This window comes from Cynocephalus volans, chromosome 5 (assembly GCF_027409185.1).
Source record: "Cynocephalus volans isolate mCynVol1 chromosome 5, mCynVol1.pri, whole genome shotgun sequence".
Lineage (NCBI taxonomy): Eukaryota > Metazoa > Chordata > Mammalia > Dermoptera > Cynocephalidae > Cynocephalus > Cynocephalus volans.
In genome coordinates, this window is record NC_084464.1 from 47670853 (window position 1) to 47697713 (window position 26861).

General features: G+C 37.0%; 1 protein-coding gene across 9 annotated transcripts in view; it reads left to right on the forward strand.

Annotated features, from left to right (window-relative positions):
- The first annotated feature begins 12990 nt into the window (after positions 1-12990).
- KCTD20 (potassium channel tetramerization domain containing 20) overlaps positions 12991-26861 on the forward strand; it is a 33631-nt gene continuing 19760 nt past the window's right edge. For 4 of the 9 annotated variants that reach the window (XM_063096849.1, XM_063096846.1, XM_063096855.1 and 1 more), the window contains exon 1: positions 12991-13126. The gene's annotated coding sequence lies outside the window, so the exon portion shown is untranslated. Of the gene's footprint in view, positions 13137-13489; positions 13510-26423; positions 26522-26861 lie in introns of those variants that run through there. The other 5 variants (XM_063096852.1, XM_063096848.1, XM_063096850.1 and 2 more) reach the window with 3 other exon arrangements.

The following is a 26861-nucleotide window of genomic DNA, read 5'->3' on the forward strand; positions in this document are numbered from 1 at the left end:
TACTTTGAAAAAGACTTACTCTGCAGCTAATGAATGCATCAGAGCCAGATTGGCCCTGGATGAACTGATAAAATTATTAGACTTCCTAAATGGCAAAGTTGATCATCAAGATGGGGCTACTGTGAGGTTCTTACCCGAAAGAGCCGGCTGACAGCCTTATCCACAGCCCATTGTGGAACTGTCATTTCATACTAGGTTTTCACATGACATTGCTAGATAACTGAGAATGAAATATCTAATCATGACCTTTTAAAATAAACTATCAAGAATGTTGGACTTGATTTTCCTCGAATAGGTTTTTATTATAGTATAATTTTTCTCAGTTCTGCAGAATGTAAATAGGTATTTATTGAAAATAATCAATGCTAATTATATTTTTCATCTAAAATTGATTTTTAAATATATGTAAGAAGAACACTAGGCTGTTGTATGTAGCTGTTAGTACAATCAGATAACTACCTTTAGGAAATGGTATGCCTACCTGAAACCACCAGGAAATCCAAGGATTCATGAAAGCGTGAGAATGGATTTGTACAGGGCAGTCCAGGCAACCATTGAATTGATGTATGTTGTCTATGTAATAATCATTGCTTTATGTTAGATATCTTGTCTTTTTTTTTATTTAATTATCTATTTATAAAATTTTGCAAAATATATTTTGAAATATATTTTATCTACTTTGTGGGTTGTTCTGATATAAAGTTTAAAATATATATGAGTGAAGTTTTTACCATTTCTTGCAGCAATTAATTCATCTGTGTGTTCACATTTTGCTGTTTATGTGTGGCAGCCCTCCTCCTCCAAAGATGTCCACATTCTAATCCCCAGAACCTGGAATTTGTTACCTTACCTGGCAAAATGGACTTTACAGATATAATTAAATTAAGGCTCTTGAGATGAGATTATCTTCAATTATCTGGGCCCAACCTAACCACATAGGTCCTTATAGAGGTGACAGGAGGGTCAGAGTGAGAGAAGGAAGTGTGAACATGTGAGCAGATGTGAGAGCGATGGGAGAAAGGGTCTGTGAGGCAAGGAATGCCAGCAGCCTCTCGAAGCTGAAAAAGGCAAAAGTGGATTCTACTCTGGAGCCTCCAGAAGCAACACAGTGCTGCCAACTCATTTTAGACTTTTGACCTCCAGAACTGTGAGATAATAAATGTGTGTTGTTTTAAGCCACTCAGCTTGTGGTAATTTGTTATAGCAGCAATAGAAAATTTATACACTATGTTAATCTGAGTGCATATTATATTATTGTCAGTACACTGTAACTTTAAAAGTGTTCATTGTAAAGTAAATGTGGAGATGTAGTTATGGAAACACTATACCATGATATGGGCTCTTGTCCATAACAATAAGTAGATGATCATAATAACTAAGAATGCTGAAATCTAAATAACTACTTAGTGGTGGTAACTGTAAAATAAGCTACAAATCTTTATAGCAAGAAATATATATTGATTAACAATGAAACGTTTATACTGATCCCCTACTGAATGCCAGGCACTGCACTAGACACTGGGGATATAGCAGTTAATGATATAGACATCATCTCTTTCCTCGTGGAGCTGACATTCTAGCAGGGGAAACAGGCATATACTCATAATCTTGATTAGTCATGTTACGTGTTATGAGAATATATCATGGGGTGTGGATCTAACCTAATCTGGGTAGTCAGGAAGGACTCATCTAGAAATGATGTTTAAGTTGGGACCTAAAAGATGACTTGGAATTGGGCAGGAAGGAAGATGAGGGAGGGAAAAAGAATATCTCAGAGAGCTGGAGCACCAGGTGCAAAAGCCCAAAGAATTCAAGGCATTTGAAGAACTAAAAATAAAAACAGTGAGGACTTTTCAACATAGCTGAGATCTTCCCCACACTACTCTCTCAAAAGTAACAAGGAGAGGGAGAAAACTACCCTGAAACACATTTCATCTCTATTGAACTGGGAATCACTCCAAACCACAATGCATGAAAATAGATGGAGGATGTTAAAGAACTTAGCAGATCCAAGGAAGGTCAAGCTTGAAGAAGGAGAAACCAAGGAGAAGCAAGGCAAGTCACCCTGAGGAATCCTGAAAAGACTTCAAGTATTAGAAGCAGGTGAAGGGCAGACAGAAGTTAAAGGAATGAAGTTGGGAGAAACGTAGTGCTTCAAAAGAGAGAGTTGTTTGAAAATTTGATTAATAGATAAGATAGTCAGATCCCCAGGTCCCCATCCCATCTTCTGTAATTAAGCTATTACTTTTACCTCCATAGGAAACAGGCATTGTCATCTCTGGAGAAAGTAAAATAAAGGAGTTGTAGATAGGGGGACACTTGGCATAGATCAGAGTGGGAGTCAGACATCTTACTGAAAAGAGAGGAATTAATTGAAACTGAAAATGAGACACTCAGGCCTCTTCTGCTCAGATACAGAACTTCACAGCCAGATCCTACTCTCCAACAGGAAAAAAAAAAAAAAAGTACTTTTCAGGCAAAAATGAACCATGTCAGAAAAAAGAGCCAGAGAAACTGACATTTGGGGGTCTCCATAGAAAAAGCAGAGAGGGTTCTACCAAAAGAAAGGAGTAAATCAGCAGAGGTGAAAGCAATGTTCTTGGAAAAAGAGGTTGTGTCATAGACTGCTTAGCAATGATTGGTTTTTAAATGATGTACCTGGATTAGTCCAATAAAAACAAAAATTGATTTTCAAAAGTAAGTGAAGGAAAGGAAAGCTGGTATGATTGGACAATAGTGGGTAAGTGGCCCGAAATAAGAAAAGATACATAGGCAGTGGCCAAATCATTCAGGGTCTTATAAGCCCTGTTAAGGGTTTTAGATTTTATTGTAAAAGAAGTAAGTGAGAAACCTGTTAAGGGATTTAAACAGAGGAGTGACTTGATGAGATTTCTGTTTTAAAAGATCACTCTGGCTACTGGATAGAGGGTGGTTTGGAAGCAGGCAGGAGACAATTGTAGTAATTCAGTACAGGTAATCCACTAGGGTGGTAGCACTGGAGATGGAAAGAAGGAGATAAATTTAAGAAAATTTAGGATTGATTGATTGAAAATGGGATGACAGGGAGAAAATAGTTATAGATAATGCCAAGGTTTTTGATGTGCAAGTAAGTGGATTATGGCAGCATTTACTAAATCAGAGAACACCAGCATAGAATTAACATTCTGCTTTGTTGTTTGGTAATGGGTTTTATTTGGAGGAGAGGTGCAATGGCAAGAAATGGTGGGTTCAGTTTTGTCAGCACCATGCTCAGCCAGTGAGCTAACCGGCCATCCCTGTATGGGATCCGAACCCGGGACCTTGGCGTTCTCAGCACCACACTCTCCTGAGTGAGCCATAGGCCGGCCCCCGATGGGTTCAGTTTTGGATGTATTTAAGTTTGAGGTATCTGAAAGTCAATCAAGTGGAGATGTTAAGTAAGCAGTTTGCCAAAATTAATTAGGAGCTCAGAAAAAGCGGTCAGGGCTGGAAATATAAGTCTGTGAGTTCTTATTACAGAGAACATTAAAAATACCAGGTAAGTAAAAGGAACACACTGGTGTTCGTTCACTCAGGAAATATTTATTAGACTCCTACTACGTGCCAGGTACTACGCTAGGTGCTAGGTTATAAAATTGAGAAAAACTTTATGGTGCAGAATATATGATAAGTGGGCTTCAGTGAGAGATGTACCAGTCCCTAGGGGGTGTTGTTCAAAATGTTGGAGCGTGTTTGTATAGTTACGTTAATGAGGGGTTATAGTCAAACTTAATAAGTACAGTCAAGTATCCTAGACCTCCTCCAATGACCTGCCCCACACAAAGAATTGTCCTACATCCTAAATTACTTTTGACTGTCTCTTGGGATATTCATGTAGGTAAAAAAATCCACTTATAATTATCTGAGTCTAGAATTCAGAAGTCGTCAGTTTCACATATAAACAAAAATATTTTTAGCATGGGTTTTATATACACTGGATTTTCCAGGAATGCATCAACGGTATAAGTTCAGGAAAACTTGTACTGTTGTTATTGTTTTATGTTTTTCTGAATTTTACCAAGATTTGTTTATTATATCATAAAATCAGATCATTGATTGCAACACCACACATGGTAATTGAGTTTCTAATTTAATACACCTTATCAGACTGTATTTATGGCTTTACATTCACAGTGATTCTTTGTATAGGTGCGAGCAAATGACTGCTTAATTGAGTCTTCTGTTTATGCTGGAGTATTAATATACTGAAATATATATTATACTATGATAACTACTATTATAAATTACTTTCCTTTTCATCCTCCTTTATGAAAAGAGTATTATATAAATTTTTAACTGTATTTGTATGTAGTTCCTATTAACTATATATGTCAGTCCAGGATAGAAAAAGGGATGTAACAACATATTTGTTTTAAAAAGTGACTTTCAAAGTGTTTTAAGGTCCTTATGTTGTCCCAGAAGAGGTAAAAGTACAGATTTATGTTACACTTTGAAAGTTGAGAATGCATGTTGTAATCCTGAGGGCAACCATTAAATTAATAGTATATGTATATATGAGGGTACTTAAAAGTTTGTGGAAAAATAGAATTAAAAGATAATATGAATCTTTCCATGAGCTTTTTGAAGTACCCTTGTGTATATATGTATGTGTATATGTATAATCTCTCTATAAATATGATTATTGGCCCCAACTCTTTACTCTTCCCTGCATCCACACCTTTGCAATGGCTTCATGAGAGAGGCAGAAGTGACAGTGTGCTATTCCCAGCCTAGGCCTCAGGAGGCTTGGTGACTTTCTACTTGCCCCTTTCACCTGTGCCATCTCCATGAAAGGAGTTTTCCCTCGGTGGCGCTGCCCCTTCAAACTGAGTCTCAGAAAGAATGCAAAGCAAAAGACACCAAAATGTCAATAGTGCTAATAGGCTAGAATTAGTTTTTTTGTTTTTTTATTAGCAGTGTGTCTGGGTAACCAAACGAATTCGAGATTCTTTAAGCCTATCTTTCGCAAATTTTCTAAATGAGCATAAATTATTTCATTATAAAAATAAAATAAATAAAAATTTAAAAAATAAAATAAATAAACAAGCTACTAAGAAATGAAATCATTGATTCTATTTGGGATTATACCATGAGTAATACATACTTGTTTCTCCCAGGACATGCATTTATCAGCGGGTCTTGCACACAGTGGTTGGGTAATAGATATTTGTTGAATGAAAAAAGGGACTCCCTTAACTCTTAACTCCCTTAACTCCCAGCTCTCCTGGCTTCCACCATGAGTCCCCTTCATTCTAATCTTTTCTCTCCCTTGGAAGACCAGCTTCCTCCTGTTCTAAACCACTCCAGTTTCTCCTTCCACCTCTAATTTCTCCTTCTTCCCTAACTTTCTTCTTTGCAATTCTCTCTTCTTTTCTTTCTCCACAACTCTAAATTTTTCTTCCTGTGTTTCTTTCCTTTTCTTCTTTCTTCTTTTTTCTCTTTAATTTGGTATTGCCCCCACTTCTTTCTTCTTTCCTGTCCCCTTCTCCTTTTATGGGATTACTCCCCCAAGCTAGCCATAATAAATAATTATTTATTATATTTATGGAAAATTATTATTTACAGAAATTTTATTTCCTGTTTTTAGTGTTTAAAATAATTTTTAAATGTAATGTCTATATTTGTTCTTAATTTTAAGAACTATTTTAAGAGTACATTAAGAGCTAGATTAAGTTGCTTTTTAATTATGTGTGAATTTTTTTTGACTTTTTAGTGGCTCAGTGGTTCTAAGTAAAAAAGTTTCACTACCCTTATTTTCTAAGGAAAAGAAATACCCTCCAGTGGTCTTCAAATCTTGAAAATTATGCTTATTTGGACAGACAATATTTACACACAAAAATAAGGTCATGTTTAGGAAGCTTTTGGAGCCCAGGCCAAATCTACTTCCTGACCCACTTTTTCATATGTATTTCTGTACAAGTAGAACAGGTTACAATGGCTTTATGGACAAACTTGAAAGAGAAAATAAATCACAACTATGGGCCGGTCACTAATCCTCTTTGGGCCTTAGATTCCTTCTTAAGTGAAAAACCTGGCAGTGATGATTTCTAAGTCCCTTTCTACATTTGGCATTTCATGACTAGATCCCAAACAATGAAATTTTTAAAAGAGGAACATTAAGCCTGGAGGGTAATTTTCTAAGAAATCCTAGAATTTTAAAGCTCTCACTCACATAACCTGAAATAACTTCATCTCTTTGAGCCTTGATTTCTACATCTGGGATATGGAACTAATAAGGTCAGTCTTGCCAGGCTGCTGGGAGAATTAGAGCTAGTTCCTGCCTAACATGTGGAAGACACTCAACAAATGGTAGCTATCATTTGGTCCAAACTTCCTCATTTTTAGACAAAAGTAAATGAGACTAGAGAGGTAATGACTGACCCAAGGGTGACTAGGATACTTAACAGATGCCAAATCTCCCTGATTCCTACCTAGGCTTCTCTCACCTGGCTCTTTCTCAAAGTTAGTTTCTAAGTATATGGTTTCCACCCCAAGGCTGAGTATTCACTAATTTTCAGCATCTTGGGGGCCTACTTTCACTTATAATTAATAAAAAACAAGAGAGATTAACCCAAGTTACTGGCTAAACATAAATGTTAAGTGCTATAGAAATTGAAAGCAAGAAGAGGAACTTTCTGAAATTACTCTTGTCAATCTTGTTCATATGTTGCTATCATATGATTTATTAAAAACCAGGGGCTGGCCCGTTAGCTCAGTTGGTTATAAAGCTCGTTGTTGTAACACCAAGGTCAAGGGTTCAGATCCTTGTACCAGCCAACCACCGAAAAAATTTTTTTAATAAAATAAATATATAATATATATATATATATATTATATATATATATATCAAAGAGCACCCGAGGAAGAAATAAGCTAGCAGTTCCTAACAATTCCTTCCAGATCCCCCCTAGGACGTTGACGTTGTGCACACGAGTTTGTATGGCAACCTTTTAAAAATAAGAATTTATGAGGTCAATTACTCAGTGTACCATAAAAAAATGCACTAAAGAGGACACATAAGGTAGAAAACCAAATATCCCCTTAAGAAGCAATGTTTAATTCTCTTTAAAACAATAAGTTGCCTTCAGTGACTATGGATAAAAGGAGAAAATATTGAAAATATTTTGTCACTGTAACATGTTTTTATTTTCATTCAAGCTGCATAACAAATATTAAGGAACCTAGTATATTTTCATATACTGTCATCCCTTTGTTCCAGGAAAACAATCCCCTACCCCCGACCCCTGCCATGGACACCAAAATCCGCGGATGGTCAAGTCCATTATATAAAATGGTATGATATATGCATATATCTATGCACATTCTCCCTCCTGTGTACTTTAAATCATCTCTAGATTATTTACAATACCTAATACAATGCCTACACATCACTTCATTCACGTAGATTCAACGTAGCACTTGGTGAGCTGCAAGCAAATTCAAGTTTTGCTCTTTGGGACCTTGTGGAATATTTTTTTCTGAATATTTTCATTCTGCATTGGCTGAATCCAGAGATGAGGAGGGATGACTGTGCAAACAACTTAGGCTTGACATTAAGGAGCACAATTTTACCTCACAAAAAAGTGCTTCGGTGCTCCTTTTAGAGATTATACTAGTTTGGATGGGAGGTGTGTATAATATTAATATTAATAGTACTAAATTTCTCTAGTGTTTTGAGGTTATAAAATACTTTGCATACATTTTGGTTATTTTTTTCTTCTTCATAACAATCTCACAGCAAAGGTAAGTCAGTTATGATCTTACAGATTAGGAAACCTATTTGTGTGACTCATTCAGTGGTGAAATGTCTTCAAACAGAGGTCATCTGACTCTTTTCCCAATATTTTTTTCACCACATCATACTACCTTATAAATATGCTATCACTTCATATGTTTTATGCTTCATTTTTTATGTACCTTGTATATTCACAAACATTGACTTATTCCCAAGTAGGTATCACAATTCCGAATAAGCAAGGAGAAAGTTTTGTCTGGGCTCATGGTTAAGAAGCAGAAGAAATCTTTCTGAATTTACCTAGTTCCCATTATTTATCTTATTATGTGTTTGTTTTCCATTATGAAGTTTCTCAGCGTGGAGATAGGGAGCCAGGACACATGCTTTGATAAACAGACTTTGAATGTTTTCAGTTATTGAAAGTTTGGGGAAAGGAGGAGGTATGATTTGAACAAGAGGAAAGAATTTCATAGTTTTCTGTGGTGGCTCAGTAGGTCACTGGAACCTATTTTGCAAGCCTAATGTTCACTGGCTCAAATCCCGGTTTGAAGAGTGTGTATTTGGGGGGCTATTTGTTTTCTTTTTCAAGTGCAGTCTATATAAAACTTACATGAGGTTAAAAAAAACAAAAAAAAACCTTCCCAGCATTCTCAGTATTGGATTCAAGAGTGAGAGCTGTGTGTTCACAAACAAGTGGCCATGTGAGCCATCAGAGTCTGCTGGTAAACTGGTAACAGGAGTAAAGAGAGGTAAACATATTATCAGTTTACATCCAGCCTCTGCTGAAGCCCGGGGTAACACACTCCTACTTCCCCTGACTCACCCATGCTGACTCCCCGCAGGACTTCTATTTACAGAGGATTATTTGGTTCCTGAATCTCAAGCTGAGCATTCTGTGTACTTTTAAAAAGTCATACAGTTCTGGAGTGAATTGTCCTGGCACGTGGGTGGGAAAAGGAGGGTGCTTATATCTTCATCCAAATTTCAAGAGATGTTTATAAATTACTCCCCGGGCCATTATTGGAAACTAACCTCCATATCCTTCATCATTCCAGTTTACCTTTTCTCTGACACTCAAAATACACTCTACTACCTACTTGTCCCTTACCTTTTCAAAAAAAGAAAGAATATCTAAATAGAATTGCAAAATTGTATTACAATGTGAAATATCTTTCAAAGGATTTGGTTTTTATTAAAGCATTTATTTTTCTTTTTAAGTAATTTAATCTTAACACTGTCCCAGAAAAGCAAATGGATACATTTACAAATAGTTTGGTGTGGAGAAAATATATTTCAGCTCTTGGGTAGGAATGACATCTCCCTCCAAACTTTTTCTTTTAAAGTCTTTTCATTATAAAATGAAACAGAAAACCATACAAAAGAAATGTTGGCCTTAATAAATTATTCTAAGGCAATTACACTTGAAACATCCACAAAGTCATAAAACAGAACTTCACTACCCAGCCTAGATGCCCCTTCTATGTGTTCCGTGTTCCTTCTCAATCATAACTACCCCCCACCCATAAGTACCCGTTATCCTGACTTTTATAGTAATCGCTTTCACTTCCTTCTTTCTTTAACGGTTTTATCACACAAATGTGCACTCCTAGATAGTCTCCTCTGCCATGCACACACTTTCAAAAAAATTTGATATATCTTTTAAATGCATTTTTTTTTACTTCACAATTTATCTCTTGAAGAACAGAGACCTTTTGGCTAGGAGAGTTTCCCAGAGTCAGGACTTTAGAGAGTGCATGCTCTTGGTACAGTTCAACATGTTCTTTTGTTCTCTGTTTCCTATAAATTGGCATCTGTGTTTTGAGGCCGAACTGGACTTAGGTTTGATCCCTGTGGCAGCATTTTAGATGGTGATGTGGTCTTCCCTCAGGAGGCACATATTGCCCAGTTCTCTTTTTATGATTTCAGGAGGTGTTGAGTATAATCTATTCATTCACATAGGTTTGCAAAAATTGAAATATTCTATCATTTCTTCTTAATAGTGGGATGCTTTTATATAGATTCACTTCCACTTATCTCTTATTTGGTTACCCAAATATCCACACTTAACTTTTTAAAGTTCCTTTAGAGCAGAAATCTTGCAATCATCATCTTCATAGCCCTTTTGGGGTTCTATACCTTTGGTATGTGGCTAGATGTTGAATTTGCAGATGAAACATTCCCTATAAATGAGATTAAAAGGTACACTGAAGTCATACATAAAGCAGAAATATATTAATAAAGTTTTGATAGCAAATTGCAGCCACTAGAAACTAATAATTCTTGATTCTCTGGCTGATTATGTATTCAAGGTACAGTTTTTGGTTTTCTGCTGGTCGTTAGCCTTTGTAACTTCCATGAAGAGATTATTAATAAAAGATGAACAGATGGAACTGAAGTAAAAAGATTCTTGTGAATCTGTTTTAGATCAACATGCAGGGTCCCCCCTTCTCTACTGGCCCCCCAAAGTCAGAAGTTAAATAATTATTTACATGCATATTTTAGTACAATTTTGGACTTCCAAATGAAGGTAATGATTTTTCAAAAAGTCTTATTTGATATGTCTACAGTGATCTAGCGATCATATAACCTAAAGCATTTAGTTAAAAAATTTTTTAGTAAATTTAATTACATTGAGAGAATTCAAAACTCTTGGGATTTTGATTTTTATATTTACTACAAATGTAGTTTTTTATATGATGATTGATAATAGCTATTATTTTATGAATATTTTCATTTTAAGATAGTATCAAACAAATATTTTGGTGTTAACAGCTGAAAGCATTCAAGATGCCTCCTGGAAGTGCTGAGGTATTCACCTGGAAGCAGTTAGTTGGAATTGTCATATGCTCAGTGGATGGCAAGAAAGAAGTTTGGGGTCAGATGACCTGGGTTCTCAGCTCACAAGCACCGCTTAACAGTTTAATGACAAAGTAAACACTTTGTTTATGTCTTGTTTTCCTAATGTGTAAATCTGAGTAATAAAATCTATCTCCCATGGTTGTTTAGAAGTTTAAATGATGTAAAATATTAGGAAGAGTGCTTTGTAATATTTACTGGTAGCAGATGTTGTAGTTAAGGAGATGTAGTTAAGGAGACTTAAATAACCCACTTAATCAGATGCCCTTTGAATTGGGCATCACTACACCTGAAAACTGCAGATCTGCCAATTTGACATTAGAAAGGGTTTCAGCTTCAGCTACAAATACATCTCAGAGATTCAGGGTTCTGAAATATCTTAAGTTAGAAATGAAATGATAAAAATCAACATACACCTGTGCTTTCTGTGAATATTCCTTTCTTATACCTCATCTGCTTGATATCTACCCCCAAAAAGTACCAGGTCTGATATGCTGTTCATTATATGAAATTTAAGCAAAAAATAGAACCATTTAGTCTTAACTATTAATGAAAAGACATGTTATCATGTACTTATTTTGGGTGATGGGTAACAGTCATTTATTACTGTATATCTTTCTGTATGCTTTTAAATTTCCAAAATAAAACTAATTTTTCAAAAAAAGGAAAAAAAAAAAGAAAAAAGACACAGTGGTTAGCCTGATTCTCCAACCTTTGGGCCAGATTTTTATATATCACAAGTCTGCAGAAAGAAATCTTTCCAGAAAGGAAGAATTTATTTCAATAATTGTCTTGCAGGAATATCAAAAGGTTTTTTCTTCTTTTGACTTGAACGCCATAACATTGTACTTTATAGAAGTGGAAATAAAGGCATTAATTTGAACAATCTTCTAGGCTACTTTGATGGTAAAGTTTAGATCATATAACACTTATTCAGATTGGTTTATATTTATTTATATTACTGAACACTGTGGCAGAAACAATGCAAATCTTTTTTCACATTTCTTTTCCCCAGCACACAGGAAGTTACACCTCACAGCCTTCTTAGAGTCAGTCACACAGGGGCTTGTGACTAGTTCAGGTCAGTTAAATGTCAGCAAAAGTAAAAAGCCACTTAGGGAGGAAGCAAAGAAAAGCTCTTGCAGGAATCTCTAATAACTCTTCTGCCATCCCTAATGTGCTGGGAAGGCAGAGCCAGAGATGGAAGCAGATGGTAATACTTAGTCACCACAGAGTAGTGAGCTGCTCCAGAGAGTCACCTGACTGACAGGTGACTAGCGCAGCATCATAACCTAGCACGTCCTGACTCAGATAAACAGGGTACTGTACTGCATACTTTACAATCACTATAAATGAAATAGAAGAGTAGAAATGGGAAAGACCTTCTAGGACTCTAAGACCAAAGTATAACATAACATTCATATTTTCAGTTTCGAAAATTAAAGTTGTTGACCTTGATAAAGCGACTTTGCTATACAAATATCCCTCAAGCATTTGCAACTTTTTAGAATGAGTCAAACTATTTTCTCACATTCCTTCCATTTCAAATGCAATCCTAATCTTTCGCCCCTTAATAGTTTTTAGACTCTCTTGTAAGGAAAAAGAAAATTGATTCAGAATTTAAGAAATCATGCCATTATTAGTTTATATGGCTTTGAACAATTTAAAAGTGGAATAGTTTGCATAATCAGTACAGTTAGTATAATTAGTATAATTAGTATAGTTATAATTAGTATAATTTTTAAAAGTTCAAAAGCCACTAGAACCATGACAGTAAGAACTTATGCTAATTTCTTTCCTTCTAGATTTTCCAGCATTCGTTTTTACAGGACATGGGTCATACATAGATGTTTTTGAGTGCTGAAATATTTCACTCATATCGCAACCAGTTTTGCAATAATTTGCTTCCAATTGATTTAAAATCTGTAATTCGACTTTGCAATAGCAAAAAGTTTCATGAAACTCAAGGTTTGAGAAAAATGTGGAGTTTTTTTCTTCTTTTGGCCAGAAAACATATCCAGATAGAGAGTTCCAGGCAAAATGTGTTTAGGGGACGCCAATATTCTTACTACCTCTGCCCCCCCCCCCGCCACCCCCCCCGACCCCCCGCAATGTATGGGGAGATCGGGCTCCGCATTTTTCTGTAAGCATTAACTGTCCTGGGGCTGCGCGAGCTTATTTTACAATTCAGAAAACTACCATTGTTTCCGTCTTAGACCTTTAATAACTGAAAGACAGCATCCGCAGCTGAGAAGCTGACTCTACCCTGGTTCGGTCTGCTGTGGAGCGGAAGAAGAAAGGGCAACGCCCACCAGCAGCGCGGCCTTCCCAGCGTGCCCCGCGCGGGGGGGGGGGGACTCTTAATGTGAAGCGCCGGGTGACTCAGCCGCGTGGCCGCGCCGGCCTTGGCTAGGGGCGCGCGGCTGCTGCAAGGCCGGTCTCCGCGGCGGCTTTTGGCTGCGCGGCCTACGCGCGCCTCCCGGGCGGATTCCGTCCCCGAGCGCTAGAACGCGGCAGGTAGGGACGAGTAAGTGGCGGCCTGGGCCGGGCTCGGGCTCGAAGACCCGGCAGGGCGAGGGTGGCGGCTGCCGAGCGTTGCCTTTGTGTCTGGGGTGGGGGGGCGGGGCACAAAGGCAACACTTTGTCCTCCTCGGGACGCCTCTCAAGCGGACGCCGTGGTGGCCCGGACCCATCGGTCGGAAGGTCACGTGACTGAACGCGGAGCGTGGAGTGTGTCTGCTGATAGATGACGGGCGACCGTTTTTGGTTTTTACTTTTGTTTTATTTATTCTTTCGGCGGCTCTGGGACCTCGACCCTTGACCCTGCTGTTCTAACACCTTGCCCCGACCAGCTGAGCCAGCTGCTAGCCCCAGGACGGGCGCCTGTTTTCGTGCTGAGGGTAAAGTCTAATGATCGGGGGAGGGAGGTCACCTTCTGCCCGAATAGCAAACACGGTCCCGGAGCCAGCTCAGTGTACCTCGGCTGCTTCCTGCCGGCCTTTGGTTTATCCAGCCAGAAGAGAAATGACGGCAACCCCGAGTGGTTAATGGCAAAATATTTGCAGACGCGTTTTTTTCTGGCAGTTAATTGAATTCATTAAAAATCATGTAGTTGGGCGGACTTGCTCCTAAACTCTGTCTGGAGCAGCTAGTGCATCTTGCTCGTCTTTTCACCTCTGCTTCGAAGTATTCCTTCCCTGCCACCCCCAAATTACTAGCTTTCATCGGTGGCTCGGTCTGAGTGAAAAAGAGCTGGGAAGAGCCTTAACCGGTAATTTTTTTTAAAGATAAAACCTTTTGTAGCAGACATTGTCTTCAGGTTTACAAGCCAGCCCAGTTATGCACTGTGAGCAACCTTTATTTTGGAATTTGTGATTCTTTCTGAAAATTCCTGAGTTGAAGCGATTTGTTTTTAAACAAGAATCCAGGCTGGCCGGTTTGCTCAGTTGGTTAGAGCTCTGTGTTATGACACCAAGGTCAAGGTTTCGCATCCCCTTACCAGCCTTAAAGAAAAAAAATCTAGTGAACAAACAGGCTAAACAAGGCTGCGAAGGAACTGTTTAACCTGCTTATGAAAATACCTTTCCAAGTCCATTAATTGTGCCCCCGTTCTCGGTTAAACCACTGTCTGCAACTGTTAGCTGGGAAATTGAGGTGCTTTCTAATGGCCCCCAAAACAAAGTATTGTAGTAATAAGTCGGATAGGATGAATACAGAGTCTGAGAACTTCACCCTCAACTCCCGTAACTCCTTCAGCTCCCTCTCAAACGTCAGGTTGCTCCTTCCTAATGAGATTGCAGTACCCTAGCACCCTCCCAGAAATTTGATTCTAGAGATCGGTGATCGGTCTCTGAGTCTGTATTTTAAGCTAGCATCCTCTCCCTTGGTCTGTTACTGCTGACCCAGGGACCACACTTTAAGAAACACCATCACTGGGCTGGGCTGGGAATTTTTGAAACTGTCCAACTCCTTTATCCCTTTGAGTTATTCCTCCCCTGCCCCCAACAAGTCATAGGCCAAGAAACTCTTACTCCAGGGGTAGGAAATTATTTTCATGCATATGCTGATATTGCCTCTGTGGTTTAGATAGCCAGTGCCCGATTAATCTGCCCAGTTTCCTTCTGCGGGCTGCTTCCTGTATCATCAAAGCTTAAGCAATGCTATTAGTCCAAATCTGTTTCCTCCCAGCTCACGCAGTGTCCCTCCCCGTAGAACCAGGGCAGCCAATGCCATCTAATTCCCATGGCCTTGAGCCCTCAGATTCTCTGGTATTTAGCAGTACCTGTAGCATTTATGAGGGAATTTCAGTTCAGCTGAACATTAATTCAGTCACCAGATATCCAAGTAATACATAAGCACTGTGGTTGGTCATTTTATCGACAACATGGCACAGAGTTGTGTTGCTCCCTTGAGGCAAAAATGAGGGCTGGATAACCTACACTGCTGCCAAAAGCTTTTTCTATTTCTTAGTCTCCGTTCAAATAGATTTGTAGAGGTAAGGTTAAAGTTGGGCCATGTGTTCTTTTTTCCTGTCTTTGGTGTCTTTTTGATGTCTGATTTGTCTTTTTAATTGATCGTTTTCTTTTGATTCACAAAATGTCTTTCCTTCTGTATCCCTGGGCTTCCTGATTGTTGTGTCTCTCTCTGGCCCCCAGTCTAACTGTGCCCTTCCTTGGCTAACTGGAGTAAAAAGTTTAGGGGAATTGTTTGAACACTGAATGATTTCTAGTTGGAAGACCCAGAGTCATGGAAATATGAGGCTTAGAGATATAAGAGAACTTATTACAAATTTATCTAGTGCAGTCCTCTCATCTTTCAGATAAAGAATCTGAGATGGCAGAGTGAGGACCCTTGACTCCTAGCTCAGTGTTCTTCCAACCAAATCTTCTCAAGAAACATGTTTCAAAAATGGAAAAGGTCTAGAGAAATTAAATTATAAGTAGATGAAGAGAATGGAGAGACTAAAAGAGCAGTATTATCTGGAAAAATGGAGATTGAAGGAGAATATGATCTAACCATATAAATTATGAAGAGTGGGAGTACTAAAATAAGCAACTCTTTGAAGCTTGAAATAAGTAGTGAACAGACAAGTAAGAGCAAGCAAATAGCTATCTTGTAAAACTCAAGACATATTATGAGCTCAAAATTTTATAAAGATGCAATAAAGGTTTAGATAAATACTTTGGTGATTTTTTTATTAGATTTTAGATGCTCGAGCAATGTCCAGAATCTTTTGAAGTTGTCATTTTTTTTTTTTTTCTTTTTTTTAAAGATGACCGGTAAGGGGATCTTAACCCTTGACTTGGTGTTGTCAGCACCACGCTCAGCCAGTGAGCGAACCGGCCATCCGTATATGGGATCCGAACCCGGGGCCTTGGCGTTATCAGCACCGCACTCTACCGAGTGAGCCACGGGCCGGCCCTGAAGTTGTCATTTTAAGTATACTGTTGTCCTTACCAAAAGTTATTATGTATCTGTGATAAAATATAGGATATCTAACTACTAATCTGATTCAGTATATTTCTTTTTTTTCTTTTTTTTTGTCTGCTGGCCAGTGCAGGATAATTCAATATATTTCCTAACTTTTTATGGGAAATGAGATTATTGGAATAGTACATGCATTTCTGCAGTAGTAGGAAGGAAAGAAGTATGGATGAAAGAGGGCCTCTAATATTTTTGCTTGGAGTCCCCAAATGAGACATTGTTGGATTATTCTTGTGTATACATGAAAGTAGTAGAAATAGAAATAGTAAGGGCTTAATAATTAACATACATTGTGTATCAGACACTGTAGTAAGTGGTTTTACCTCATTGTCCCATTTAATTATCTCCATGTTATAGATGAAGAATCTAAGACACAAATTTGCCCAAAGTCATATACCTAGTAAGTGACTAAGCCAGTGTTTAAATTTAAGTCCACCTGACTTCAAAGCTATGAAAATTTATGCTCGATAGTGTCCTAGTAGTACTTTATTGAATAGTATAAGAATATGGGCTCTTGTCTGCATTCAAATCCTGGCATCTCCATTTATTAGCTTGAGTGAAGTACTCATCAGTTTCTATGCTTCTGAATAGACAGTAATAGTTCCTACCTTAGAGGGTTTTTAGGATTGGGTTAATTCATGTAATGTGCTTAGAACTGTGACTAACAAATGGTAAGTTCTCAGGAAATGCTGGTCATTATTTTAAAAAAATATTATAACTTATTTCAAGATACTATTTTTGGATTCAGACTATCCTTTCTATTATTTGAAATCCTAAGGTTTTAAGATAAGTATAAATATAAACTTCATCTCTGTTCTTACTAAAACGGGAGGATCTTTACTAATATTTTGGAAAGCATTGGGATGTAGTGGTAAGTTTTGTGACCCAGGACAGAGAGTTTGCTTCTAGTTGTCTCTGCTAGCTCTATGATCGTAGGCTCAAAATTTCTTTCTCATAGAGAAGGTTGTAAGAATCAGATGAAGTAACAAATATGAGTGAAATTTGAATTTCATATGCTACACAATGTAAAGTACTGTTATAAAATCATGGAGGAAAGTAACAATGAATTATTAAGGAGATTATTGAAAGTTCAACTTCCTTAGACTAAAACAGCTAGTGATTTATACATCTATATGAAGATCAGAGTCTATCATAAAATTGTCTAAGACGCATTCCATGGATTTGTCCCAAATCTCTTTTTTGGTGAGGGAAAGTGAAATTTAAGTTTTGTAGTTATGTCTGTATATTAGTTTGCTAGGGCTGCCTAACACAGGACCACAGACGAGGTAGCTTGAACAACAGAAAATTTTTTCCCACAGTTCTGTAGGCTAGAAGTCCAAGATCAAGGTGTCAGCAGGGTTGGTTTCTTCTGAGGCCTCTCTCCTAGGCTTGTAAATGGCAGTCTTCTTTTCCTGTATCTTCACATGGTTATCCCTCTGTGTGTGTCTGTGTCCTAATTTCCTCTTAAAAGGACACATATTGGATTAGGGGCCACCTTAATGACTTCATTTAACCTTAATTACCTCTTTAAAGGCTCTGTCTCCAAATACAGTCTGAAGTACTGGGGGCTAAGGACTTATTAAGTCTAGAACTTTCACCTTTTCACTTAAAGGAAGCTTCACTTTGGCATATCTGAATCGCCACCATCACTCCTCTTGCGCTTTGGGGCAATTATTAAGTAAAATAAGGGTTACTTGAACACAAGCACTGGGATATGCCACAGTTGATCTGATAACCAAGCCAGTCATTAAGTGACTAACAGGCAGGTAGCTTAGACAGCATAGAGTCACTGGATAAAATGGACAAAGGGATAATTCACCTCCTGGGCAGAGACAGACATTACTAGATTTCATCATACTCTCAGAACAGCATGCAATTTAAAACTAATGAATTGTCCATTTCTGGAGATTTCCACTTAATATTTTCAGGCCTTGGTTGATTTTGTGTAACGTAAACCCAGAAAACTGAAACCACAGGTAAGGGGGGACTAATGTGTTTAGAACTGTGCTCACTATTGAGTACCCTAAGAAGCACATTATGCCTCTGCATAAATCATTGTATTATATTTAAGGTTATCAAGGTTATCCTGTTGGGCTGGCCATTTAGTTCAGTTGGTAAGTGTGTGATATTCGGATCCCTATACCAGCCAGCTAACTCTGCCCCCAACCCCCAAAGATTATCCTGTTATTTTACTGAATAATCTATTTGAGAAACTGTTTCATATACTTAAATTCCTTATTCACATGATAAGCATATTTCTTCTTTAAATGGAAAAACGTCAGACACTTTTATGTGGTAATATATTGTTTTCTATTTAAATTTATAAAATTTTCTCTTAAACTGTTTCAGACATTCTTTTTAAAAAAATTCCAATGATTCCAACATTTTCTTGAGGAGTTTCCTGTTTTTAGACATATTTTCCTTTTTCCTCATTTTAAAAGTAATAACACATTCATTTTAGAGATTTTGGAATAGTCAGTAAAACAGTTTTTTAAAAAATCACACGTGATCCTACAATTAAGAGAGAATAAAATTTAATCTTTTTCTATGAATACATTTATTGTTTCATCCTGCCTTTTTAAAACCTAATATGTCAGCACAGTTTCATGCTATTAGCTATTATATCTTATGTATATGGATTTGATTTTCTAATAAATTGTTTAGGATTCTTATGCTTATGTTCATGAGAAAGAGTGGCCTTTTTAGGTAATGTCTGGTTTTGTGTCAATATTATGCTAGCCTCCGAAGCAAATTGGGAAATATTCCCTCCTTTTCTGTTCCCTGGAGGAGTTTGTGTAAGATTTATGTAATTTCTTCCTTAAAGGTGTGGGAAGATTTGCCGTTTGGTCCGGGAGCTTTCTTTATGGAAGGGTTTCAATTATATTTCTTTGCTAGATATAGGACTTTTCACATTTTTTTTTTCTATGCCAGTTTCAATAAATTGTGGTGTGTTCATTTCATCTAAAAATTTTACTTTATTGACATAAGTTGTACAGAATAACTGCTCATCTTTTTATAGTTTTATAAGATCTGTAATGATAGTCCTTTCATCATTTGTGATAATTATGTGTGCCTTCATTTTCTTTTTTTTAGCAACATCATTGAAATATAATTCACATAACATAGTTCACCCATATAAAGAGTACAGTTCAGTGGTTTTTAGTGTATTCACAGAATTGTGCAGCCATTACCATTATCTCTTTCTTGATCAATTTTGTAGGGTTTATCAATTTTCTTAGTATTTTTTAAAAAGCCAACTTTCGGCCGAGCCCGTGGCGCACTCGGGAGAGTGCGGCGCTGGGAGCGCGGCGACGCTCCTGCCGCGGGTTCGGATCCTCAATAGGAATGGCTGGTGCACTCACTGGCTGAGTGCTGGTCACGAAAAAAGACCCAATAAATAAATAAATAAAAAGCCAACTTTCGGGTTCATCGATTTTTCTCAATTGAACTTTTGATGTTCTTTTTCATTAATTTCTGCCCTTATTTCTTTTCTTATGTATTCTTATATATTGCGATTTCTTGTTTTGACCCAGGGTTATTCAGAAGTATGTTGCTTAATTTTCCAACATTTGGGGATATTCTATTTTTGTAATTGATTTCCACCTTAATTCCACTGTGTTCAGAGAACATAGCTGGATAATTTCAACCCTTTGAAATGTATTGAGACTTATCTGTATAGTCAGAATATGATCAATCCTGATTGATTTTTCAAGTGTATTTGAAAAAAATGATATTCTGTTTTGGGGTACAAATTAAGTCAAATTTACAAATGTTGTTATTCAAATCTATATCAGAAGTGTGCAAACTACCACCCACTGCCTTTTTTTGTAAATAAAGTTTTGTTAGAACGCAGCCACACTTACTTATTTACATTGTATGTGGCCACTTTTGCGTTCTGATAGCATGGCCCACAAGACCCAAAATATTTACTGGCTGCCTCTGTACCAAGAAAGTTTGCTACCCCTGTTCTAAATTCTTACTTTGGAGCTCCCAGCTGAAAACTTGGGGTATTCATGGAATCCTTCCTTTTTGGTAGGCCTGTTGCAGCTTTTGTCTCCTTAGCACTATGAGGGTGACAAAACCTCTGCTTAACAACTTCTCAGCTGCTGCTTTCTGCTCAGCTTCACAGTCTCTTGGCAGCTGCTTCCAAATTGGCAAATATCTGGAGGGGGAAAGTGGTACAGAATGTCCTGCTTATTTTATTTCCTTTCTCTATCTGTCATTGTTCCACTAGAGAAACAGAGCCAGTAGTGTGAGTGTGTGTGTGTGTGTGTATACACATACGTACTTACATACATATATATAATATATACATACATATATAAGGTTATCTTACTGAAGATAAGGTATTTAAATATATAGATGTGTGTGTATATGTATTTATATATGTACAAGGTATTTATTGCAAGGAATTGGCTTGCATAATCTTGGGGACTGGCTACACAAATCTGAAATCCGTAAGGTAGGCTGCCGTCAGGAGGGGCAGGCTGGAACTCTTGGGCAGGAGCAGCAGCTACAGTCCATAGGTGGAATTTCTTCTTTCTCAGAGAAGCTTCAGCTCTGTCTTTGCACTGACTGGAACAGGCCTACTAAGATTATCTAGGATAATCTTCCTTACTTAAAGTGATTATAGACTTTTATCAATCACATCTATGAAATACCTTCATAGCAACAGCTAGATTAGTGTTTTAATAATTGGAGACTGTTGATGTATAAAACTAACCATCACACTTTCTCTCCAGGAATTGATTCCTCGAATCTTGGCTACCTTACTAGTTGTCTGATGCCTTCAAACAGATGTTGTTGTTTTCTGTTTTACCTCGCTTTTCTGATTGTCTTAATAGGAGGTTTAGTCTGATAGAAACTTGCCCATCATAACTAGAAGCAGAAATCCCAGGTTGTTCTAGAAAAATGTTCTAAAACTTTTTTTGATGCTTGCATAGAAATTCAACATTTGGATTGTACATAATTTAGCTTATTTTCATTTCTTCCATTGTAAATTGTTGTGATGAACATCTTTATATAAAAAAATTTACTCATTATTATTATAACTATTATTCCCATTCAGCAAACTTCTAGAATTTTGGACCAAAGGATGGGCACATTTTTTTAAGGCTTATGAAACATGATACTAAATTACCCTCCAAGGGACAGCCCGTGGCTCACTTGGGAGAGTATGATGCTGAAAACAGCAAGGCCACAGGTTCAGATCCCTATATAAGGATGGCCAGTTGCTCACTTGGGAGAGCGTGGTGCTGACAGCAACAAGTCAAGGGTTAAGATGCCCTTACCGGTCATCTTAAAAAAAATAAAAATTACCCTCCAGAAAAGTTATACCAATTCAAGTACAGTGAGTGCCTTTTTACTCCAATCCTACCATGTACTGCATTATACTTTTTCAGTCTGCCGACTGAATGAGCAAAAGGTAGTATCCCACTGTGGTATGCTATTCTGAATTAATGAAGATACTCTGTAATCCTTTGAATCATTATCTGATGCTTTTCAGAGACTCCCACGTTATTTCCATCTGTCATATTGTGGAATTTAGAATTGGGAATGGTTACTTGTAATTTTGCTAATGCTGAGCATTAAAGATGGCTTTGCTATTTTTAAGGTGTGTACTCTTAATCGAATGTTGAGAGGTCTAGAAACTATTAAATGCAAAACTGTGGCAAGACTTTCTCAGTGGAAGAAAAATATTTGTCTTTCCAAGGAGAGTGAGCTGTCTAAAAAATAGATTTTATTTTTAAGTAGACTGGAATAAATTAGCAGAGGTGATTTGTAGTCTTAGGAGGAAGATGATTTGAGATCCCAGATTTTGAGATTCATGATTGGTAAAATTGTGTGGGGGGGCAGAGTGATTGGGAGATCATCATAAGGTTGCCAGAATTTTATTTTGTCAGGTGAACACATTTTACACTTAGCTCTTTTCTATAAAATAGCCTATTGTGTTGACTAATACATTTAAAATTTTTAAATTGCACTGCCTTTTAAAATGTTATTGCTAATCATATATATCCCTTGGATCCTAGAAGTTTGTCAGTAAGTTATCCTTAACAGGATCCTGTGTATCTCTTCCTTTAGCAAGTTTTAGGTAATAGCAAGCAGAGTATCCTGGACATTAGGGACCTTATCTTGGAGATTGTACCACATGTTGACTGGCTTTTTCTTAGGAGTCATGAGCTTTGCTTTGTTTATTATGTGCCTTGGAGTGTTCCTAGTTTAAAAAAGTTATTAGATGACTCTAACTAGTTAAATACAATTAAAAAATGAAGCACCCTCTGTGGAAATTGTAGAATTTCATCTATCCAGTTATTAGGTAATAAAGTTGATAGAAGTTACAGCAGAATTAGGTAAGATCTCAACTTGAACTCAGATTATAAAATCAACCCCCATCTGGAGGTAATGGATTTAGAGGTCCTCTGGTAGCAATTATTTAAACAGAAAAGGTGCTAGATGTGCCCATTATCAGCACAGAAAGGTTGTCATGGCCCCAGATCTTGAGCTTGGAATCATATCCCTAACCCTGTGGAACTTAGAGATATAACAGGAGTTAAGCCTGTAAGTAGAAGCAGCACATGATGGTAAACAGCATAGACTCTTAAGCCAGAAGCCTGGGTTTGAAGGCTGGCCCCACTACTTGTTAGCTTTGTAACTGTGGGAACTTTCCTTAACCTCCTTCTTCCTCAGTTTCCTCATCTATAAAATGGGAGTAAGGATGGCAACTACCTCATAAAGTTTTGAGTATTAAATTAAATAATATTTACAATATACTTAAACAATGTAAGTTTAAAGTCCATTTGGACTTAGGATATAATGTTTGCAGTTATTTGACATATTAAAGAATCTTGGCCGATTAATTTGTGATTCTCATTTAAAACATGTTCTTGAGTAATTGCGTTTAGATTTGATTATTAGTTTAAGGATGTAAGAAAACGTTGCTGAGTTTGAAAAGAGTGTTGTTATATTTAGGAACTCTTGATATATACTATATAAGTTTAATTTTTTGAGATTTACTAGAGCTTTAATTAGGTAATCTGGCTGATAAAGTTATTAAAGAAACTGTTTAAGGGACTTTAGATTGTTTAACTGTAAACTGAACTTAAGGTCTTAAGTCTTAATATATAGTCTTTTATGTGCACAAAAGCTGTCCTTGACATGTTATATTGACAAAAAGGAAGTAAAGGTAGTAAGTTAGGGGTGTTAAGTAGAGGAGACAATAAAACTTATCCAAGCAATTATAATCTTGTCACTACTGTCATTGTGCTTCTATCTGCCAGCTTGTTAGCTTGGCCTCAGTGATTCACAGAGGAGAAGGAAGGAAAAGAAAGGGGAATCAGAGGAGCTCCAGCTTTCCTGTGGAATTTGAATGCCCTCTTCTCTCCTGCTTCTTTTTTTGTTATCCTTTTCTTCCAAGGTAGATATGAGGAACAGAAGTGGTCCTGGCAACAGATAACTTTAAATTTTCTGGCTTACCCAACTTGTATAGTTTTTTGCCTTAAATTCTATTTTGTAGGCTATTAATATAGCTTCACCAACTCTCTTTTGTGTATTTGTTTCTTTTTCCGTCCTTTGCCATTTTACTGTTGGGTTAGTTTCATGTATTTTCATAAACCCTTGTGGAATATTGTGATGATAACCCTTTGTAGTCTGTTAGAAATATAGTTTTTCAAGTCTATTGTCTTTGTTTATGGGATCCTTTGTCATGCAAAAGTTTTAAAATGTTTTTTTGTAGTCAGATTTGTCTTTCTCTTTTAGCTTTTGATTTTTGGTCTTGATTAAAAAGACTTCCCTTAACCCTAGACTGTGGTCTCCTAGAATATTTTTAGAAAAGAATATTATTATTTCATGCCTATCATCCATGAAATGAGAAGATTATACTGGATCAGTAGTTCCCAAATGTAGCCAGTCAACAGAATCACCTGAGGAATTGTTAAAAATTCATATTCTGCAGTCCCACCCCAGACCTACTGAATCAGAATCTCTGGGGAATAGGGTCTAAGAATATGCTTTTACCAAGCCTGTCTAGGTGATTCTGATTATTGGCTGATTTGAGACCCATTGGACAATATGATCACTAAGGTCTCTTCTGATTCTGAAATATCACTTTTCTGTATTATGTCTTTTTTGTAATGCATTATCTCAACAACTAGATTGTAAGCTCTATGAAGATGGGCAAAACCGTCTTAGGTACTGCCCTTCTCTTGGTTGTCAACCCATTGGGATCCTTATTACCTCACACCTAGGCAGTTCAAATAATCTCCTCTTCTAACCCCTCCAGTCCATGTGTGGCTGTGTTTATCTTAAAGCAACATTTTAAACATGACACGTCTCTATGCAAGAGCTTTAGCTACAAGACAGAATTCAAACTCTATTTTACTTTATAATTTAAGGGCCTCTACAAGCTAGCCCCAAATTGTTTTTCAACTTTAGCTTGCCCCAAGGCAGTTGTGTACAGCCATTTAAGCTATGTGTTGTAAAACCCCTTAGACTGTGGTATGTGTGGTGTTCCCTGGAGTTGTGTGATGTGATGGTGATGTGATTTCTCCTACCTCTCACTTTAGGCCTGATTGATCTACTCTCTCTTTCATATAGTAATAAAGCTTTGTTCTTTCTTACTTTCCTGACTGTTATTTGCCATATACCCTCTCTGGAATGCCCTTTTCCCTATCAAAGGTCTGCCTGTTAACAGCTGCAGCCATTAAAAAAAAAAAAGAGGAAGATCTCTATGAACTCCTATGGAGTTATTTCCAAGATATATTGTTAAGTAAAAATAACAAGGTACAAAAGGCTGTATTCTATCTTTTGTATAAGAAAAAAGAGGAATTAATATATATGTAGACACACATATTTGCTTATTTCTGCAAAGAGAAACATGAAGGATAAACAGAAACTAATAAAATCAATGCTATGGTTTGAATGTTTGTGTCCCTCCAAAATTCATATATTAGAACTTAAACCCCAAGGTGATGGTATTAAGAGGTGGAGACTTTGGGATGTGATTAGTGCCTTATAAAGGCGATTGAAAGGAGCTAGCTAGTCTTTCTGCCCTTTCCACCATGTGAGGACACCTAGGTGATACCATCTATGAGGAACAGGCCCTCATCAGACACCCAATCTGCCAGTGCCATGATCTTGGACTTAGCCTCCAGAACTGTGAGAAAATAAATTTCTGTTCTTTATAAATTTCCCAGTCTCAGGTATTTTGTTATAACAGCATGAATGGATTAAGACAACCAGTTTTCCTGAGGGAATAAAAGGGAACATATTGGAGGGAAAAGGGGAGGGAGAGAGACCTTTCTGAGCATTCTTTTTTTATGTGACTTTAACTGTTGAACTATGTGCATGTTTTACATATTCAAAAAATAAATTTAAAAAATAATGAAAAATATAATTGAATATAAGGAGAAACAGTGAACCTAACTTACAGGACATATAGAGAAAAAATAACTTTCAAACATAGCATGCTGTCTACATCCTTAGTGGGATGTACTCTTAAGGGCAAAAAGAACTACCCCCAAAAAACACTTCAACTTAGTAGGTTTATGTCAGTAGTAATGTTGACATTATAATTCTGAAACTAGTTTATGAAGCAAGGTCTTCGATGTGGGAGAAAAGATATTTCAGTATAAAATAAGTAAGGAAACCCTGTGGCATTAAATTTGAATTGAAAATATCAGTATAAACTCATGGTCTTTTTTTTTAAATCCCCAGCTTTTGTCCACTGAAATGGCCTAGAGGTAATGATACCCCAGTAGCAGTGAGGACACCTATTGCTCAGATAGTCAAAAAAAGAAAAAGCCTAAAAAGAAAACAAGAGTCCAATTGGGTAAATTTGATTATGGATTATATGTTGATGATGTTATAGAACTGTTAATATTCTTAGGTGTGAAAATGGTACTGTTGTGAAAATTCTTAGGATATGCATTGCTGAATGAAGTATTAGGGAGGAAATGTTGTAATGTCTATAACTTTCAAGTGATTCAGAAAAATATGTATGTATAGAGAGAAAGAGTACAAATGAGGCAGGATGATCATTGATGAATCTAAGTAAGTGATATATAAGTACCAATTGTAATGATTTTCCAGTTTTTCTCTAGATTTGAAAAGTATCAAAATAAAAAGTTGGAGTGAAATCTTATCTATACTTCAGAGCCCAACTCAGATTTTGTCTCTTTTTGAAGACTTCCTTTTCCCAACCACACTAGCTAGAGGTGACTTTCTAATATGAATTTTAAGAATTTTTATGTTTATCTTATGGTCCCAAACCTGAATGCATATGAGAACTGCCTTAGAAGTTGTCTTTTTCTTTTTAATTACACATTTCCAGACCTCAGTGTAAGCCTACAGAGAGAGCCTACAGAGACAGACTCTCAGAGGATAGATAGGTCTAAGAAGCTGGAACCACTGGTCTGCACTACTCATTCTGTATGTATTACTTAAGTTTACTTATCTTTTTCATATATCCCCACCTAACAAGTTTGGGAGCTGAGGACCAGCCCTTGAAAGTGCTGCTCAGTTCTTTGTGTCCCTAGGTGCTGGTACCATGCCTTTTACATAGTAGTCATTTTTGTAACTATATGTCGATAATCTGAAGAAATTACCAGAAACTTCTCTACAGCTTTAAAAGAATAAAAGACACCTAGCTGATAAAAGTGTTTAGTCAGTACAGAAGAAAGATCCAGTTATATCATTAGAAAGCTGTGTAGTGTTTAGTTCTAAAACTACGGGTTTGGTTTACAGAAATAACATGTTTGTTATCAATAAA